Source organism: Numenius arquata, chromosome 10 (genome assembly GCF_964106895.1).
Source record: "Numenius arquata chromosome 10, bNumArq3.hap1.1, whole genome shotgun sequence".
Lineage (NCBI taxonomy): Eukaryota > Metazoa > Chordata > Aves > Charadriiformes > Scolopacidae > Numenius > Numenius arquata.
The window spans coordinates 9,526,692-9,539,912 of record NC_133585.1 but is presented as its reverse complement, the minus strand read 5'-3'; positions in this window follow the sequence as shown (position 1 = coordinate 9,539,912).

The window sequence follows — 13,221 nt, the reverse complement described above, 5'->3', positions numbered from 1 at the left end:
GACTGCAACAGGTTAGGAGCCATTCGGAAGAGCTGCTGCTCCCATCCGATGGGAACACAGTGACCTCTACAAAGGGTTGCTTCTTCCAGCAGGATTTGGAAAATAACATCTTTCTGCAACTTAAGTACTGTTATTTTCTCATGTAGAAAAGCCCTTTGAGTATCGTGCTTAGGCTGGACGGGATGTATGAGGAAGCTTGTACTGCTGCAACCAGCCCAGTATTTATTCCAGACCTGGTTGTGTTCACTTTGAAGTCAATTGCAATGTTCCATGCATTTAACTAAGGTCCAGGTTTGGCTCACTTCTAGCCACCGAGGCTGGATAAATAGAGGGATTCATAGAAGTCCCACACCTTTGACTCTGTATTCATAACGAGAAAACTGGGCTAGCTATGGCAGCATATGGAATATTTTTCTGACAAGGAAACCATTGTATGGAAACCTCACCAGCTGCCATTTTCAGACAGTCAGGGAGTGAGGCATTTGCTTAACATATTTCATTTCTGGATATTTTTCCACAGGAATGATAACCTCCAAGCCCACGCTCTTTGGGAGCCTTGGCTGGAGCAAATCCCTCATCCTGCAAAAGCTGTAATGGGCAGCAAATATTCTTGTCAGCAAAAGAAAGAGATGTCATAGTGCAGTAGCTTTGACAGCATGTTTTATCACTAAAATTCGTTAGGTGGCATAACACCACCACTAAGGGAAAATTTTCTGTAAAAACAAACATTTGTAATTAAGTGGCAGCTTAAAACTTTTTAATATGTTGGAAATTTTGTAAATGGTTGGAGTGAGTTTCTTCCATTTTCGGTGGACTAAGGGGAAGTGTTAGGAGAGCCATGTGAAGTTCATGGATTAAAGCCTGAGCCAAATTAAGTCTCTCATGAGAGAGACTGGTTTTGATTCAAGCTGTAAATTTGCATGATTATCTGTGAAAATATTTATAATTTTGTTAAAGAAGGGTAGAATTTTGAATACTGGAGACCTTAAAACAGGAAAAGAGATTCTTCTGAAACAGAGTCAGGAAGAAATCAGACCCCTGTATTTGCGTGTGCATGTACCTCTGACTAAAGGACTTAGGCTGTTGCATCAAAATCCCAGTCTATATGTATTTTTTTCTGGTTATGAAATCAGACAAATGAAAACCTGTGAAAAGTGATCCAAGAGTAAGCACGATAGTATAACCTGCTTGGAAATGTAAGCAGCCCAAAACAATAGCTTTAACTTCCATAGTCATCTTCATGGAGTCTGAATTTCCAGACTGAGGCAAAAAATAAGCACTGGGGGAAATTTTGTTAGCAAGAGGAATGTTACGACTAAAGCTTCACTATTCATTGAACGCCACGTTCTCTGGCTGTTGGTGTTGTTACTTGCTCTGTTTCTCTCACACCTCCACAGGGGAAAGGGATTCCTGATGCTCTTGGAGAGAGGACACCTATGTCTCCACTCTTGGAGGAAGACACATGTGTCCATTCTTGGAAGAAAAAAGTAAATGACAGCAAGGCCCTTACTTTCTTTTTTTTCTTAAGAACAGGATAGTGAACATTGTCCCCTGCTTTCTTCAACCTGACAAAAAACATTAAACCTACTGAATTTCATAACATTCCTTGGCAAAAATCTGAGACAGTGAGAATCACAAGAACAAGTACATGAAGAAATAATGCATTAATATGGATCATATATTTTCGACCCATCCATGAAGGAATTAGGTGGCACAGATATAACAGTTTCTGAAATACCAAACAGGACGCCCATGTGCAATAATATCGGTCCCTCATAAAGAACTGGCTCGTGATTAAAAAAACCTAAAACACAGATCAACTGTTTTGGTATATTACTGTGCTCCTTTTTCTGTGGATGTATATAGTTGCGTAGTCGTAAGTCACAAATGAACATTCAGGGCATTAAATGCTAACAAGTCACTCTCTTGTATTTTATGCAAGGATGAAGATCTAGCTCCAGCAATGTATTTATGTAATTCCTTGACCCACTATTTCATCCCTTCAATTCTATTTAATACCTTATAGGTGTGTGGTTCAAAAAAGTGACAAAGCGCAATCTGAAAAGTGCCGATTTTTGTCACCCCAAATCTATAAAAATATACAGTTACAGAAAACATGAAAAGCATTTTCAAAAGGAGGATATGTGAATTTCTAAGTTACAGAGCTAGATGTAATTTGCACATTGAATTATTGCTTCCCTTAGAGTTTATTAAAATAAAAAGAGATGTTAACAGGAACTCCACATAAAGCCTACTTTTGCTCACCTGCAGCAGCATGATGTCTGATACTCCCACAGAGACATTCACAGTATAGTTGCTGCCAAAAAGGGACAAGGTCACTCTCTCCTTTCCACCCTTCACTTCCAGCCAGGCTTTCTCTGATCCTTGTTAGATCAGCTTAGCTGTAGCATGGATTCCTACCAGGAGGGTAGACCTAAGAGCCTTAAGATTTCTGACCAGGACTCTCCTCTATATCTTTGTAACACATTTCATCTCAAAAGTCCACTAAAACAGTTTACTGGTGAAGTAAATATTATGTCACAATTTGACTAACTACTTCTCTAGAGCAGAATGTAACTGCAGCCATTTTCCTTAAGAGTTTACAAGAGGAAAAGTATGCAGAAACATGTAGCACAGTGTACTATATTACATATATTTATTATATGTATGTTATATTATATACATACCTTTTAAGACTGGTTTTCAATCAGCTCAGTTTAGGAAACCTAAGCCCAGCTTGGGACTGGAACCACTCCAGCACACAGTTCCTAAGGTAACCGCAGAAGCCATGCTGTGCAACTGATACAGAGAAGAAAACAAGGGTATTTTCTCCAGTTTAAATTACAGGAAGCATACCAGCAAGTTTTAATAGCTAATTTTTTATTTTTTTTTTCAGTCTTTAGGGTTTTAATATTTAAACTGGTATTTAGCCAGGATAGAACCCCCAAACCTCTCATACCCCCAGACCACTCTGAACAGAGGTTTACTTTTACTCATATTAACAACTGTCATTCTGTGTTAGGTTTTCAAACCAAAGGCATATGGAGGGTGATGCCACAGCCAGGATAAGACAGCAGCAAATGAGGCCTAGAATCCTTCACGTCAGGATAGGTGAGAGTTTTCATATCATCTCAAGCACCCGTACATTCTACCTGTTGTACCCGTAACATTTCTGACATGGTGCCAGTATTGACTCCGTACCAGTTCAAACACAGAAGTCTTTGTGGGAGAACCCACAAAATCACAGCAGTATTTCCTGCAAGCACGGCATTTTCCTAGTGCCTCTTCCAGACTTCAGTTCCAACTTCATGCTTTTCCAACTGGATTTATGCCATAACAGCACACAAACCAGAACCGAGTGATGGGAACAAGTATGTTAATGCAATACAACATCCACACCCCTGATTTCACAGGTGCTGTCTTCTTCCTTTTTCCACATCCATTTTTCAGCATTTCATTTCCATCACTAAAATATTCCATCGGTGAAAACTCAAAGATAAAATACCTGAGAGTTTACACACTAAAAGCAGGCAGAAACTAAAAAAAAACAAAACAAAACAAAAAACCCACAAAACAAACAAAACACACCAAACCCCCCCAAAAACCCTCAAAACCCGAACAAAACAAATCAAAAAAATCCCAAACAGATTTCTGCTAGTATTATAACACTATCTTTCAGGCAGCCTAGGAACCTAGAGTACAAGCCAGCCTGTGGCACATTTTTGGGAGTGCTAAGCCTGGAACATTAGTGGTCCAGGTTATTCCCCCAGGCTTCTTGCATGAACTTGATGAGGTTTAGATCCTCTGAGCATACACGTACATAGAAAGCCTATGTTGATTTTGAGCCCTGAGGAACTGATATGCATCATTTGCCAGTTCTCCCTCATGAGAAAGGGAGTTCTCTCATGGTTACTCTGGGTTCATTTCTTTACAGCCCTGTTAGTTGATGGAGATTTTGGAAAGACAGTCTCCCAAATGCTTTCACTCTGTTTTAGCCAACAAAAGGCATTAATTTTCCTTCCTCGGTTTTGTTACTACTCCTGAGCTTTGCTTAGGTTTTATCCTTACTTTCTTTGCATGTGGTTTCCAAACCATGCAGTTTGCCACTCTTCTATGCACCTGTTTTCCTTTTTCATAACTGGGCCTTCAGTTAAACCAGATCCCTGCGAGACAATATCATGTACTTGTATTCCTCTCCCCTGCTTGTTTCTCTGCAGATTCTTTCTACCCCATAGCGTATCAAGCTTGATGGTATTTAAGAGGTAGCATTACCCTCGATCTGTATTACACTCCTGACAAAATTTTACTGCTTAAAATCCGTTGCTTGAAGGCAGGCTTAGCTGAGATGATTTCTAACGCCAGGCTTCATTTTTCCTGTGAATTTGTGTTGCAACGGGAGACAGCGATGTTTAATGACTCTGCATTTCCCCTAGTCTGGAATACAGGTGATACAGCCTCTGCCTTGACCTGATGTATGCTGAGGAATGCAACGATACAGCCATTTCATAAACTGAAACAGAATTTGTGATGTACTGTACAGACTGTTGTCAGAGGGCATCTACCTTAGACTTCTGTAGATCTTCAGTACACAGGATTTTTGCAGAAACAATTTTCTTGCACATATTTTGCATTTTTCCCAAAACAATCAAGCTGTGAGCCTTGATCTGTGGGGCTATGTATCTAAACACCTTGCACTGTTACTAAAGTTACTCAAATTAAGATAAGAGCTAATCCTATGCCCCAGGCTGTACAAGTTATGGAGTGCTGAGCGTGCACCTGTATGTAAACCATTACCCTTCGCATGCAGCAGAATATAGCCTTGAAATAAACAGTTTCATCAAGGAGTAACAGATGGAAGTGCTTTAGTTTCCATTTCATATTAGCACAAACTTGTCATTAAACTCTTAAGGTGTTACAACTGGATAGCTCTGTGTTTTACTGCCTGGTGGACATAACCCGGCTTACTTAAGCGGGCTGACATCTTGCAACACACATAGAAGTCACCAGTTCAGCCCTTTGCAGGTCAAATTTTCTGCAGTTTGTTTTGATCTTCTCCTTTGGGTTGTACCATTTTGAACTCTTTGCTTCATCACTGTAAATGACTTTCCAGCCCCACAAAGTTTCTGGGTGGAACCTAATATGACACAAACACAGACAGATACCTACCTACCTTCCCTCCCCCTCCAGGAAACGGAGAGTGAAGCAACTCGGGTGATCCGGCACTCAGCAGTATTACAGAGAGTTTTCAAATCAGGTCAAAAGTTGAGCCAAGGATTTCTTCCTCTTGGGCAGAAGAAAAGAGAGGTTCTCTGATAAATTCATAGGAAGCTGAAAAGACCCTCCCAACTGTATAATGTGTTTCAACAACACATTTCAAAACATTACCTTTGCATTTTCAATTGAAGGATATCTCGTTTACAGCAGAATTTCTGAGAAAATACAAACCAAATATGAGTGAAGAGAGTTTTTCTGGCACTTGCTGTTCTCCACTATAGGGGAGATACCAGATGCTAGGTAAGGGAGCTCTCAGCCTTGAAGAGTGGCCTTGAGAGGTGTCCCTGTTAAAGGGAAGGTCACCGCCGTGCAGCCCACTGCAGTCCAGGAGAGCTCAACAGGCTCTGTGGGCTACAGATATTTGTAGTGTAAAGTGGTCAACTCACAGTCAAACTCCCCTTTGGTGTCCACGCAGGTGTGCAGCCGTAGCATTTTTAGTTTCCTCTGGTCCCAGCTGTTAGCTCCTGGTAAGACATGACCTAAATTCCTTTTGTCCCTGAGAAGATACAGCTTAGCACAGTTTCTCAAGGTTTGCACAGCCTCTTTTTCAGTGATGCCTGAGCCAAAGTACCATTATCTCAGAGTGGGTGCACCTGTTTAGGGAAACAATTTTGGAAAACAAATATCTCAATTCTTAGAGCTCCTGTGTAACTATTCCATACTCATATCTTACAGCGATGTTTCTATGATTACCTCCTCCTCATTTTCTCGTCACTTTGCATTGCTAATAGAAAAAGAAGGTAGCATTTGGAGTCACTCACTCACAAAGCCCTGTTTAGCCTTGATTCTGGCTCTGACCACCTTACAGCTCCTCCTGTCAGGCCATGCATCTACAACGTTTCACCTTTACTGTGCTATTCACTAGACCTGAACCCTCTCCCATATCTTCTGCTCTCTTGTCGTCTTTAAATCCTATGTTAGGATACACCATATTGAACTATCCTTCTATTCTCGCATCTACTATATGCCCCTCTTTCTTATTGAATGGTAATTTCATGGAGAAAGAAGTGCCTATAGCTTATTAAATATATTAAGTATGTCAAAACAATCATGGAGCTGAAAATATGACTACTCAGTGAACATCAGTTCACTGGATAATTTTGGCTTACTGTAGGCCTAGTATACGCCTTTAGCCTGCCCATGCTTCAGATTTCCTTCCCTAAAATTGGAGATAAATATCACTCCTCTATCCTCAGGGTGAGGATAAAAACCAAGAGGACTACATAAGGAAAAATATTCTACACATACAATTATTTGTAATTATTAGTCAAAATTGAAAGGCTTAATAAAAAAATAAATCCCAAGACTACCAAAACATAAAGTTTAAACTGTAGTTAAAAGTGTAACTTGTCAGACCTTCTGATCGTTGAATCTAAAGCCTGCGGAGGTCACCTGCTCACAGCAAGCTCTGAGGGGCTCCTTCACCTCAGAATGATCCAGGTCAGCACCTCCTCAAACCGTGCCTCCAGCTGCAGCAGCGTCCTGCTGCGGCAAATCCCCTCTTTGGGGCATAATTCTTGGAACGTAATAAACTAGGTCTCATATGTAGAAGTAGCATAATATTCCCATGACTCATCCCTGACTCACTCAGGAGCCCTTCCCACATTCAGGGAAAACTGTGTCATTCAAGCCGTCTTTAGCACAGATGGTCTTTTACCCAAGATTGCTCAAAACATTCTGCAACCATTAAGGAAAGCAAGCACTGAAAGGCTACCTTTCATAGGTGTCCCAGCCTCCCAGGTAAGCACCCTAACCACCGACTAGGGACCAGACCCTGAGAGAGCTGGATAACACAATATTTAAATGAAACTGAATAAACCCAGTTTTATGTTTTCAGTATTGACAGCAATGAGACAGTATTTATATAAAGGAAAGAAGGTAAATTCAGATCTAAAGTTAGAGAGTTATTCCAACAAACATTGCCTACTTAGCTGGTGCTTTAAATCAGTACATACTTCTTGCCTTGCCTTTAAATCACGGGGAGCGAGAGTCTCCTGGTGGTGAGCGAGCAGCACGGCCATACAGCACCACACAGCTCCCTTCTGCAGCGTCACCCAGGATCCCAACAGCGTCCTTTTGCCACAGCTCTGCGCATGGAGCCAGGGGAAAAGGTGCAAAACACAGGCTCACGTGTGCTGGTAATTCACCCTTTCCAAGGAATTCTTCTCTCTTTCCTTTTCTCTCCAATTCAGCCAGTCCTAGATGGTTACAGTGGGCCTCAGAGGCTTTTTTTGGTTGGTTGGTTGGTTTGGTTTGCACCCCTCATCCTTACTTTAAGACCTACAAAACTTCTTTGAAGTTTTGAGGGAGGGAGCCTCGTTATATCCTGAACAAGACTTGCATAAAACATAAAACTTTGTTATATTTTTTTCAAAGCAGCTGAAACCTATTATCTGAAGTGGCTCAAAGCACAGCGGAATGACAGCTCAATGCTAACAGGTAAGATTCAGATCTTCAGTCTATTAAAACACGTTACATGGTGAGTCAGAGCCCTCTCCTGGAAACAGGGAAAGACATTTTGTCTTTTCTTTAAATGGTTGTACTATATCACCTCCACAAATATTTAACACCCACAAACATGAGCCACTGACATTCCTGCTTCCTTCAATTTTAATTTAATCCTACAACAGGGAATGAAAAACATGTTAAGAGAAAATACTGTATATGATGCTCAAATGTAAATAGACCAGAATTAAGGAGGTGTCAGCGTTTACAGTTCAGTTGCAGATTGTAGCTAGTTGGTTTTATTTGTTTGTTTGTTTAACCTCAACTGCATTAATGGAATTGCTGAGACTTCACAAAATTCAAGTGTCCCAGGAAGATACATGCACACAATAATTCTTATTTTATCTCTCTTATAGATTTGCCAATAGAGGGCGTCCTTTTACTGTCTACTAAAACTTTATTGACGTGAATATTCACAGAGGTTTCAAATAATGACTGTGTCCCTGTTGTCCAACTATCATTGCACTAATAACAAGAATAAAAAAGGTTTGCAAAATAAAGTCACCTCAGGGTATTTAGCAGATCAAAACATGGGGTAGTATCAGCCATCCAATCACTAGAAGTGCACTGGAGAATTCAAGTGGCCGTTTGTGTCATTACAGCAATTATATCTATGGGCACAGCTATGAAACATCCATGAGAGTAATGACTTTTAAACACATTGAGAAGAATTATGTCAGATAACTATATAGTTCCCCTCGGTTGGCAAATCAATGTTTAACTGTAAAACTCACTGGAGTTCTTTCCTTGTGTTGTAGTCAGAGCTTGTCAAACAGCTGCTATTTGCTTAACTACTGCTGCGGTTTGGAAAAAATAAAAATCATCTTTATTCTACACTGTCTTTTCTTTAAAATTAAGGACAATTAAGTGCAATGAAGGACAACCAAATTAACTTGTATGCAGTAAAATCTTCCCAATTTCACTTGCTCTTTCATCACGACATAAACCAAACCTTCTTTTGAACTATTAAAATGTTAATTTAGTATGATGGAGCCATTGTTTGGATCATTGCTGTTTCTGTTGCTTACCCACTGCGTGAAGTGGCCAGTTCCCTTCTGACTTGATGGGATGATTTCAACAGCTGATCTGATGATGATATGAGTAATATTCCAGATTAGCTTGGACTCAGCATCTTAGTGCACTGAAGGAAGACAAAAAATAAGCAGAAATAACGTTTATACTTACTACACTAAAGTAAACTCTTTACAACTGCAAGATATTGCCAGGGCTAGCAGAGTTCTGTGGAAATATTAAGTAAGCAAACCAAGAACTGAGGAGCAATCATGTTTACTTGCTTAGAGGGGTGGTGACTTACTAGCAGTATCATAAGAATAAAAATACAAGGTTACGGTCCCATCTGTGTGACAGTAGCTCCTCTGTTCTCACAGAAATTGTCATTTTTATGGCAGTTAAGACTTAAGTGCTCATGAAGCAACCTCTAAGCCTCTGCTTTTTTTTTTTCTGCTTGACATATCACAGTGAGCCTTTAAAAAAAAAAAAAAAAAAAGAAAAAGAAAAAAGAAAAGCAGTATCACCTGCATCGGTCCCCTCCCCTCCTTTCACTGGTACCTGAGTTTACACTGAGATTCCAGCAGCAGTCCTAGTCCCAACCAATTCTCTTCTGAAATCAGTTCATGATGGGGGCAAACCAGCACTAAGGAAAATCAGAACTGAAACAAAACTGAACCTAATTGTTGATAGAAGCCAAATATGAGGGGTTTTTTTATTCCCTTCTTTCAAATGAGTAAAACTCTTCATTTTATACTCCTTGTTAACACTGCAAAACAGATCAGCTTTGCAAGTTTTGGATGTCTGGCCATTTTAGATAAACATTCCAACCTTTTAAATGTTTACAGACTAAACTGCAGAGCTAAATGTTTATGTTGCACTGAATAACTTCGGCATTGTATTTAAGAGAGAGGCTGCTAAAGTAATATTGTTTCAATCAGTAGGTGAAGACATACACTACTGAAACAACCAAAAATTTTAAAGGAAGATATTAATACTAGTCTGTCTGTAAATATTTAGCACATCTCTATGTAGTAGGCTTTATAGTTGGAATATATAAAGCTTCCAAAGTTTACATGATCTCTAAATGTATTCCCAGGCCTTTTGAAAAGAATTAATTGTAACTATTAGCTTATATGAAAACTAGAATATAGCTTTTTGCATTCCTCCCCTAATTCTAGTTTGGTATGAGACAAAACCTTGGCCTTGTATTTTAAGGAACATGGCTCAAGATACCGCTAGGAACAGGATTTGGATCCTATACATCTGCAGGCCAAGAGTGAAAAAGTGAAATCACTTGGTTTTAAGAATGCCTCGTGTACATTCTGACAGGTGCAAAATTACATAGGGTGGAGAATGGACCTGGTCCAGAATAGATCATTTCTGGAGAAAAAAACATCTGTGCTCATTCAAATCTCTACTCAGTTTTAACTAACGATCTAGCTTTTGCCTGCTTGGGTTAATTTGAATCATGCCTCTCTCTCCTGGCCATTTACGTTTTTCTTACTCTTTGGCAACAGCAACAATATCTAATAGTGTGTAAATCTGAAAGTATATCATTCACTCCAAAAAACCACTTTGCTTGCTAAATGAAAACAAACTGGAGTACGACATTGCTTCTAAGCAGAGCAAAAACAGCATGGAGAGAGTTGCATGGTGGCATCAGCTTGCAGGCTGTGTTATTCATCGCTCAGCTTCTTGTGTAAAGAACTTTCCACGTTAAAGCAGTACAATGCAAACAAGGATATTTCTTAACTTCTGTGGTTAACTTGTATGTTTGCATTTCACTGCGAGGTTGGGATGGATGTGCTTTCCACAAGGTCAGGAGAGTTTGCCCTGGATCGGCTCCTCTGGGGTTCATAGCATTACACGTTTCCTGTTTTGCACATGACAACACAGTAAGGTTTTTCAGACACAAGCTGTATGTCTAAGCCTTCTGAGCTGATTTACTAGTTCACTACTGCAACAGAGTCACAGCACAAAGGCAAAAGAAAGCACTCTTGATTGAAACCTTTGTCATCTTTCTACCAAGTCCTTCAGAACCTGAACTCGGGCCGTCAGCTGAAACAAGTTGAATTCAAAGAGCGACCACCTCAGCATTTAACTGGGTTTTCAGATCCCTAAATATAAAATGATGAGATATAGCATTTTAGTTTTGCCTTTTGTCCATTGCTTAGTCAAGGCAGTTTTCACGGTGTCAGAGTAGCTCCACTAGCACACATCAAGTCTGATAATATGAAGTTACCGGAGACTCATTACAGACACATACTTTGTAATGAACCCAGAGGCAACAGTTCCTGAATCAGCTGTTAAAAACTGGCATCGCTATTCCATTTCCACAAACTGCTTCACCTATGCACAAAATGACAGGCTGCTCCTCACCTCATACAATTTTCTGAAATGTATAAGTTATTTAAAGGTCGAACATGTCCAGTGATTTACCATAAGTCTGTTTCTCTGCTATACTGCAGATAAACTAGTGTTTTCAAAGGAACTAACATCTTTGAGTCTGCCGTTAATATGTTGTATTTTAAAAGGATCTTTTTAAAGAGAAGGCAATACTGAAAGTATGGAGATTACAAAGAGAACTGTAAAGGAAACAACTGGTGAGAAGCACGGGTTTGGGGTTTTTTTTAATCAGTTCAAGTGGAGATGCAATTTAGACATCCATCTGAAAGGCCTGACAGTGACCTATGAAACTGATGCAGAGGAGGGCTATAATTTTAAGACTGTTTATATCAGCCAAGTGTCACTTAAATTACGCCTGAAGACTTGGCATAGGTCTCACTTTTCCCAAGACTGCCGGAATCACAGTTCAAACCAGGATGCTCCATCCCTCATGCACATTTCTATTGCTGTCCGGTCAGAGAGCATATTTAGAGCACCTTAAAGATAACAAAGAAATTGTCCAAAATTGTCAGGTTTGTCCTGGTGTGGGACACAATCTTGAAATATAGCTGTTCTCTGGATGTGAAACTGAATTATAAAGCAAGACTTTTGACTAATTGACAGAATCTGATAGTCCCCCAAACTGGGATCGCTATCCATAATTTACAAAACTCTTTCCTAGGAGAAAACATCTGCAGAACGTAGGACAGAACAGCAGGAGGGAATGAAGGCAGCCTTCGTTTGTGGGAGCTGCAGCCCCCGCAGCCAGAGAGGAGTCCCAGCCCAGTGGGGACCGGGGCCAAGGTAGGTCCCTCCTCCCTCCTGGTGCTTTCCTGCCTTCCTTCGCCCCAGAGGAAGCTCTGCAGTGGAGGACCCTGGCTTGCCAGCTCCCACCATCAGGAAAGGAAAATGTAGACAAAGCTGAGCCAGAAACAGTGCATCATCCCACAGGACATTGCTCTCTAAACTTAGCATTTGGGAAATTAATTCCAAGCAAGAATTTAAGAAAATATGTAGAAACATCATCATTTCTTTCTGGCACTTCCAAAGATCCTGGCAACAGATTATTTAATCAGTAATCCACCAGCCTGTAACCAGTTTCAAAGATGGACCACCTCACTTCGCACATAATGAAAAACAATCTGATGCCTGCCTGAACCCCTCCGCGAGCTCTGCGCAGGCAGATCCACAGGCAGGGCACAGGGGCTGCTTGTATGAAATTCAGTACAGGACTGCAGCTGAATTCTCTGTTCTGACAGCTGTTTGGTAGCGTGCAAGACCCTAGCTGGGGAGCTCACATCAATCCTCAACAGGCACATGCTCACCTCTTAAAATAGTACATTCTGGTGATAGATTGTAAAAAGACCACAGATACACATGCTATAAAACCTAATTACCATCACAGCCCACATCATGGCCTGCCATTGCCTATGATGCATAGTAAAGGAAGGTTTTACTCACCAGGGCTCTGACAGCTCAGCGTGGTGACTTTCCACCCCTGCAGTACACTGGAGAAATATATCAGAGGGGAGGTTTCTATCTATTTTTCGATAATGAAATATTTTTTCAAGAGTGACATCATAAATGCTAGAAACAGGGAAGAAGTAGCATTATTTTTTTCTAGTTGTATTCCATGCCAAAACAAGACTGATCCCAACTGTACATTTACTCATGCTCCAGCCAAACTACTGTTGTATCTGAATAAGTGGTTCCACTGCCTCCACCTTTGCAGTCTTTTAGTTCACCATCAGCAGAGCAGAAAAGTTTTCCTTTTGTGACTACAACCTATTAGTGTCTATTATATCACCGTTTAATTACTCACTTCACTCGCCAATGTTTGTGTACAAGTATTTGCTGGCATTTACCTTGAATTCTCTGCAGAGAGACTTCAGCTCTTTGTGGGTTTGAAAAAAATAAATTCCCTATTCTTGACTCTAATAATGTACTATATGAAGTGCTAATCGGGTGCTTAATATTTCCTCTGAATGTATTCTCTAATCTGTCCATATTATCCAAATATAACAACTAGGTACTGAATATCAATTC